Source organism: Rhinoraja longicauda, unplaced genomic scaffold (assembly GCF_053455715.1).
Source record: "Rhinoraja longicauda isolate Sanriku21f unplaced genomic scaffold, sRhiLon1.1 Scf000824, whole genome shotgun sequence".
Lineage (NCBI taxonomy): Eukaryota > Metazoa > Chordata > Chondrichthyes > Rajiformes > Arhynchobatidae > Rhinoraja > Rhinoraja longicauda.
Genome location: NW_027602040.1, coordinates 1 through 7,500, shown reverse-complemented (window position 1 = coordinate 7,500; position 7,500 = coordinate 1).

The window sequence follows — 7,500 nt, the reverse complement described above, 5'->3', positions numbered from 1 at the left end:
TGATATGATATGATATGATGCCTGCCTGCTCATTTGGTTCATGATGTCCACGCGGCAGGCGGAATATTTTAAAAGCACTGTTCTGTACGAAGTGCACAATGTCCGTTGGGGAAATGCAGCTGGGGGTCGGTCGACCGGCTGACGACGCCTGCCTGCCGATTTGGTTCACGATGTCCCCGCCGAAGGCGGCATACTTGAAAGTACCGCCGTTCGCGGCGCGCAATTTGCGGGGGGAGGAATTGTTAGTGCACGTCTGTGTGCTAGGTGACGATGCTTGCCGACTTGGTTCATGCCGTCCACGCCGAAGACGGCGCCGTTTAAAGTACTGCCGCTCGAGGTGCACAATTTGCGGGGGAATTGTTAATGGGCGTCGGCGTGCTGGGTGACGATGTGGAGATGTGGAACGCCGAGCCAGATCTATCTTATTTGTTTGCTTGGCCCACTGGACTTTGCATGGGCTTTGCAACACTGTGTGCTAGGTTAAATCACGGCCAATAGAGTGAGTGTTTTTAATGATCCTGATCTGATAAGGGGACTAGAGGTAAAAGAGCCGTTAGGAGGCAGTGATCACAACACGATAAGTTTTACTCTGCAAATGGAAAGGTAGAAGGGAAAATCGGAAGTGTCTGTATTACAGTATAGCAAAGGGGATTACAGAGGCATGAGGCGGGAGCTGGCCAAAATTGACTGGAAGGAGGCCCTAGCAGGGAAGACGGTAGAACAGCAATGGCAGGTATTCCAGGGAATAATGCAGAGGTTGCAGGATCAATTTATTCCAAAGAGGTGGAAAGACTCTAAGGGGAGTAAGAGACACCTGTGGCTGACAAGGGAAGTCAGGGACAGCATAAAAATTAAGGAGAGGAGGTATAACATAGCAAAGAAGAGTGGGAAGACAGAGGATTGGGACTCTTTTAAAGAGCAACAAAAGTTAACTAAAGAGGCAATGCGGGGAGAAAAGATGAGGTGCGAGGGTAAACTAGCCAATAATATAAAGGAGGATAGCAAAAGTTTTTTTAGGTACGTGAAGAGGAAAAAAATAGTCAAGGCAAATGTGGGTCCCTTGAAGACAGAAACGGGGGAATTTATTATGGGGAACAAAGAAATGGCAGACGAGTTAAACCGTTACTTTGGGTCTGTCTTCACTGAGGAAGATACACACAATCTCCCAAATGTTCTAGGGGCCGGAGAACCTAGGGTGATGGAGGAACTGAAGGAAATCCACATTAGGCAGGAAATGGTTTTGGGTAGACTGATGGGACTGAAGGCTGATAAATCCCCAGGGCCTGATGGTCTGCATCCCAGGGTACCTAAGGAGGTGGCTCTAGAAATAGTGGAAGCATTGGAGATCATTTTTCAATGTTCTATATAGATTCAGGATCAGTTCCTGTGGATTGGAGGATAGCAAATGTTATCCCACTTTTTAAGAAGGGAGGGAGAGAGAAAACGGGTAATTATAGACCAGTTAGTCTGACATCAGTGGTGGGGAAGATGCTGGAGTCAATTAGAAAAGACGAAATTGCTGAGCATTTGGATAGCAGTAACAGGATCATTGCGAGTCAGCATGGATTTACGAAGGGGAAATCATGCTTGACAAATCTACTGGAATGTTTTGAGGATGTAACTAGGAAAATTGACAGGGGAGAGTCAGTGGACGTGGTGTACCTCGACTTTCAGAAAGCCTTCGACAAGCTCCCACATAGGAGATTAGTGGGCAAAATTAGGGCACGTGGTATTGGGGGTAGGGTACTGACATGGATAGAAAATTGGTTGACAGACGGAAAGCAAAGAGTGGGTATAAATGGGTCCCTCTCGGAATGGCAGGCAGTGACCAGTGGGGTACCGCAAGGTTCGGTGCTGGGACCCCAGCTATTTACGATATGCATTAATGACTTAGACGGAGGGATTAAAAGTACCATTAGCAAATTTGCAGATGATACTAAGCTGGAGGGTAGTGTGAATTGTGAGGAAGATGCAATAAGGCTGCAGGATGACTTGGACAGGTTGTGTGAGTGGGCGGATACATGGCAGATGCAGTTTAATGTAGATAAGTGCGAGGTTATTCACTTTGGAAGTAAGAGTAGAAAGGCAGATTATTGTCTGAATGGTGTCAAGTTAGGAGGAGGGGGAGTTCAACGAGATCTGGATGTCCTAGTGCATCAGTCAATGAAAGGAAGCATGCAGGTACAGCAGGCAGTGAAGAAAGCCAATGGAATGTTGGCCTTCGTAACCAGAGGAGTTGAGTATAGGAGCAAAGAGGTCCTTCTACAGTTGTAGCGGGCCCTGGTGAGACCGCACCTGGAGTACTGTGTGCAGTTTTGGTCTCCAAATTTGAGGAAGGATATTCTTGCTATGGAGGGCGTGCAGCGTAGGTTCACTAGGTTAATTCCCGGAATGGCGGGACGGTCGTATGTTGAAAGGCTGGAGCGATTGGGCTTGTATACACTGGTATTTAGAAGAATGAGGGGGGATCTTATTGAAACATATACGATAATTAGGGGATTGGACACATTAGAGGCAGGAAACATGTTCCCAATGTTGGGGGAGTCCAGAACAAGGGGCCACCGTTTAAGAATAAGGGGTAGGCCATTTAGAACGGAGATGAGGAAGAACCTTTTCAGTCAGAGAGTGGTGAAGGTGTGGAATTCTCTGCCTCAGAAGGCAGTGGAGGCCAGTTCGTTGGATGCTTTCAAGAGAGAGCTGGATAGAGCTCTTAAGGATAACGGAGTGAGGGGGTATGGGGAGAAGGCAGGAACGGGGTACTGATTGAGAGTGATCAGCCATGATCGCATTGAATGGCGGTGCTGGCTCGAAGGGCTGAATGGCCGACTCCTGCACCTATTGTCTATTGTCTATTGTCTATAATCAACCACTTTATTTTGCCCGTCTTTGTGACTCCTCTTTGACACGTCGATCACCGCTGAGGCTGTTTTACCTGTTTCCCCTATGTACCGTAAGGTACACTCCTTACATTGAACTGCATACACCCCATTATTTCGCTCACGGGTTATCCTCTGTGCTATCCAGTCTCTCCTGTCACCCTGTTCTATGTTTTTGTCTATTACCCAGTGGGAGCAGGCCCCATATTGACATTAATTTGTAACCCTACTGCTCCCCTCGTCTGCTGGTTTTATCACCATCTCATGTTTATCCCTCAGCTCTGCCGTGGTCTCCCTCTCTTTTTTTCTGGTGAGGTTCGGCCTATCCTTTGTCATGGGCATATCCCAGGCTGTTTTAGTAACGTTCTTTTAAAACGTGTCGTGTTTGTTTGGCTTTACCCACGTTCCAGCATTAGAGGCCAATTTTTGCAATGTTTCCTGGGTGGGATTTGCCGGTTTTACAAATGGTGTCACTATCTCACCCTGCTTCCTGATACCCTTATGGGGTCGGCTCTGTTCTTGCAGAACCCTCGGGTGGTGCAGAGTCTGGGCCTTGTTATCAATATCTTGCCCTGCTTCCCGATACCCTTGCGGGTTCGGCTCTGTTCTTGCAGATCCCTCAGGTGGTGCAGAGTCTGGGCGGCATCGTCACCCAGCACACCGACGCCCACTGAAAATTACCCACGCACAGTGCGCGCCTGGAGCGGCAGTAGTTCAAACTACCCCTACCCCTACCCCTACCCCTACCGCTACCCCTACCCCTACCCCTACCCCTAACCCTAACCCTAACCCTAACCCTAACCCTAACCCTAACCCTAACCCTAACCCTAACCCTAACCCTAACCCTAACCCTAACCCTAACCCTAACCCTAACCCTAACCCTAACCCTAACCCTAACCCTGACCCTAATGCAGGCAGAGTTATTTATAAAGTGGCCCAGACTCTGCACCACCTGAGGGTTTTGTAACAGAACCAACCCCATAAGGGTTTCAGGAAGCAGGGCAAGATATTGATAACAAGGCGCAGACTCTGCACCACCTCAGGGTTCTGCAAGAACAGAGCCGACCCCATAAGGGCATCAGGAATCAGGGCAAGATATTGATAAAATGGCCCAGACTCTGCACCACCTGAGGGTTCTGCAAGAACAGAGCCGACCCCATAAGGGCATCAGGAAGCAGGGCAAGATATTGGTAACAAGGCCCACGGGGAAGGCGGCATACTTTGGGGTTATTTTGTAGTGAGTTTTGAAGGCATGTGCTAGTGTTACGCATACCGAGGGCGCGCAAAGTTCGGCGCGCCCGGGCCAAAACGCCTCTGCTGGCCGCGGCCGAGTCGGCCGACGGATTGCCACGGACTTGCTTGACGACCTGTCACTCTCCGTGCATCGGTTGCACGCCCGGTTCGTCCTTTCCATTTGTTTCATGATGTACACGCGGCAGGCGGAATATTTTAAAAGCACTGTTCTGTTCGAAGTGCACAATGGCCGTTGGGGCAATGCAACTGGGGGTCGGTCGACCGGCTGACGACGCCTGCCTGCCGATTTGGTTCACGATGTCCCCGCCGAAGGCGGCATACTTGAAAGTACTGCCGTTCGCGGCGCGCAATTTGCAGGGGGGAGGAATTGTTAGTGGACGTCTGTGTGCTGGGTGACGATGCTTGCCGACTTGGTTCATGCCGTCCACGCCGAAGACGGCGCCGTTTAAAGTACTGCCGCTCGAGGTGCACAATTTGCGGGGGAATTGTTATTGGGCGTCGGCGTGCTGGGTGACGATGTGGAGATGAGGAACGCCGAGCCAGATCTATCTTATTTGTTTGCTTGGGCCACTGGACTTTGCATGGGCTTTGCATCATTGTGTGCTACGTTAAATCACGGCCAATTGAGTGAGTATTTTTTATTCAACCACTCTATTTTGCCCGTCTTTGTGACTCCTCTATGACACGCCGATCACCGCTGACGTGTTAATCTGCGTGTTAGGTATCTCGGGGGTCAGTTGGACGGACAGATGTGTAAGGGTTTTGTTCGGAAGGATCGTTGAGTGTAAACGGTGAACGGGGGTTAAAGGCCCTGAGGTTTCAATCCTCTAAAGAATGTAAAAGGTCTGACGCGTTAGCTAGCAGCTAATGAGGTGAACCTAGCAGCTAATGAGGCTCTCTCTCTCTCACGGCCCCGGGACTCCCTCCCTCCCTCCTCCCTCTTGGAACCCTCCCTGCGTGGGGGGGGGGGGGGCACGAAGAAAAAGAGGGTATAAGAAGAATCCAGTGGAAGGAGTAGGGACTGGGGGCGAGGTCAGACAGCCTATCCGGCTAATAAAGCATCATGAGGTTAGGTATAAACTCTGATGACTGCATAAACTCGCCCCTAATGGGGGGGGGGGGGGCACTCTCTCCCCCACCCCTCTCTCCCCAGTGCCACTCCCTCCGACCCCCCCCCCACTCTCTTCGTGTCGCTGGGCCCGCCCGGCACGGCCCCGAGGATCACTCCCCGCGCGGCAACGGGACACCGGGTCGCCGGGCCCGCAGGGTCGTCAGTCGGGCGGGGGGGGGGGAGGGTGGCCATGCCAGCAGCAGGAGAGGTTTCCAACGAACCCGCGACCGCAGCAGGACCGCCCCGCGGCAGACATTTGGACCCAGCGGGTCCGTTCGGGATGGTTGCCGGGCCCGCAGCAGAGGTTTCCTTCCACCCAACGGGGGGGGGGGGGGGGGGGGGGGGGCGGGGCTGCCCATCTTCCCGCTCGAAGCAACGGCCTCACCCTAACGGCCTCACCCTAACAACCCTCACCCTGACCCTAAACCGCTCGGTTCATGACTTCTCTCCGTTTGGTTCATGAATTCGCCATTTAGTTCACGACTTCTCCTGTTGGTTCCTGACTTCTACCTCGTGGTTCGTGATTCCGGCGGGTAGGTGGGGTGCCCGGATACTCTCGGCGAAAGGTGTTCAAGTGGCAACGGCGGTCCCGTAGATAAGACGGGTTCGGATGCTCGAGCGTGTCGAGTAAGCGCCGGATCGGCGCCGGGCGCCCCCGGCCGGCTGGCTTGCCCCCCCCCCCCCCCCACCCCCCCCCCCCCTGGCGGCAGAAGAACGTGTATCGCGCCAGTGCCGCCGCTGAGGTCGAGATTGGCCGCCTCGACCGTTCGAAGCGTCGCAATTCCGGCGGGACTTCCGAACGCTCGTACCGCCAAGTCAGCCGCGACATTCGAGAATTGCACTAAGTCCGAAAGCTGGCGTCGCTTCTTTTTTGCCCGCCGCAGGTTAACGATTTGACGGCGGAAGTCGAGGAGGTCCGATGTGCGGCCTTCAGCGGGGCCGCGGCGCGCCTTTCCCGCCAGGCCTATCGGCCCGTCTCCCGCCGGCCAGAAAATGGCATTTCTTGTCCGGGCGGTCCCGATCACGGTTAACGACTTACCACCGGAAGTCTCTATGACCCCGCAGTTTGCGGCCCCGCGGCGGGCGTCAGTGCGACACGACCGGACGGACGACCGGGCCGACTCCCGCCGACCTCAAAACGGTTTGTTTTGCGCGAAGATGGAGGTGGCGTGCCCGGAGATTTTCGGGAACACGATTTTCAGAGACACTTAGAAAAGATTGTGTGGTGAGGTGCAAAAATGTCAGGGAAGGAAACCGAAGGGACACAAAAAGATCGGTAAAAGTAGCGCGACTCTGGGCGAGAGTCGGCGGACTCATTGACGGACATTGGTAATACAGTGAGAGTATTTTTTGCACCGAGTTCGAAGTGTGTGCCGGGCAGGCACCGAACCCCACCGAGACTGGCCCAGGCTGTGTGTCCTCTTGGAAAAACCCTCTGTTTCCGATCGATCTGGTGCCGCGTGTCTCACCGCAGGAGAGGCCGAGCGGGCCAGCGGACAAACAAAGGCCGCTGGTGTTTCAGGCTCGTTTGCCAGACTCCACAACGGGCGGGTCCTGCCGCGCGAGCGGTCAGGAACGAGACACGGCCAGGGTGAAAGTCCTGGGCGCGGGTGAGAACCGCAAGGCTCCACACCCACCGGCGTGAGGTGGTTCCGGTCGTCGGCCGGCCGGTGTGCGATTTCCCTTCCGGGCCACCGAATCGCCTCCCCTCTTGCGGTGTGAGTCCTCCGCGGACTTGGTACTCCAGTGGCCCGAGTCAAGCCTCCGAGGTCGTCGCAACGTGTCGCTTCGGGCGGAAGCACGTGATCCACGCGAGCCTCGAGGGTGGTTGTACACAAACGGTTTGTGTTTTCTCGGCACCTTTTGAAACGGACGCGAAAGAAAGAAAAGAGAGAGCGTTACGGTTTAGTGAAAACGTCTCTCGGGCTGAACTCGGCACCAACCTTCCCTGCGGAGCGGAGGCCACGTGCCCAGCAGTTCCATACCTCCCCCCCGCCCAATGTTGCAAGGCCCGGGGGGTGGCGGTTCTCGCTGTGAACGAGAGAGGAGAGAGAGAGAGAGAGAGAGGGCGACAGTGAAGGCAGGGTGGCCTTCATCTCTCTGCTTTTTCCCCGAATCCAGCTACCTGGTTGATCCTGCCAGTAGCATATGCTTGTCTCAAAGATTAAGCCATGCATGTCTAAGTACACACGGCCGGTACAGTGAAACTGCGAATGGCTCATTAAATCAGTTATGGTTCCTTTGATCGCTCGCTTTGTT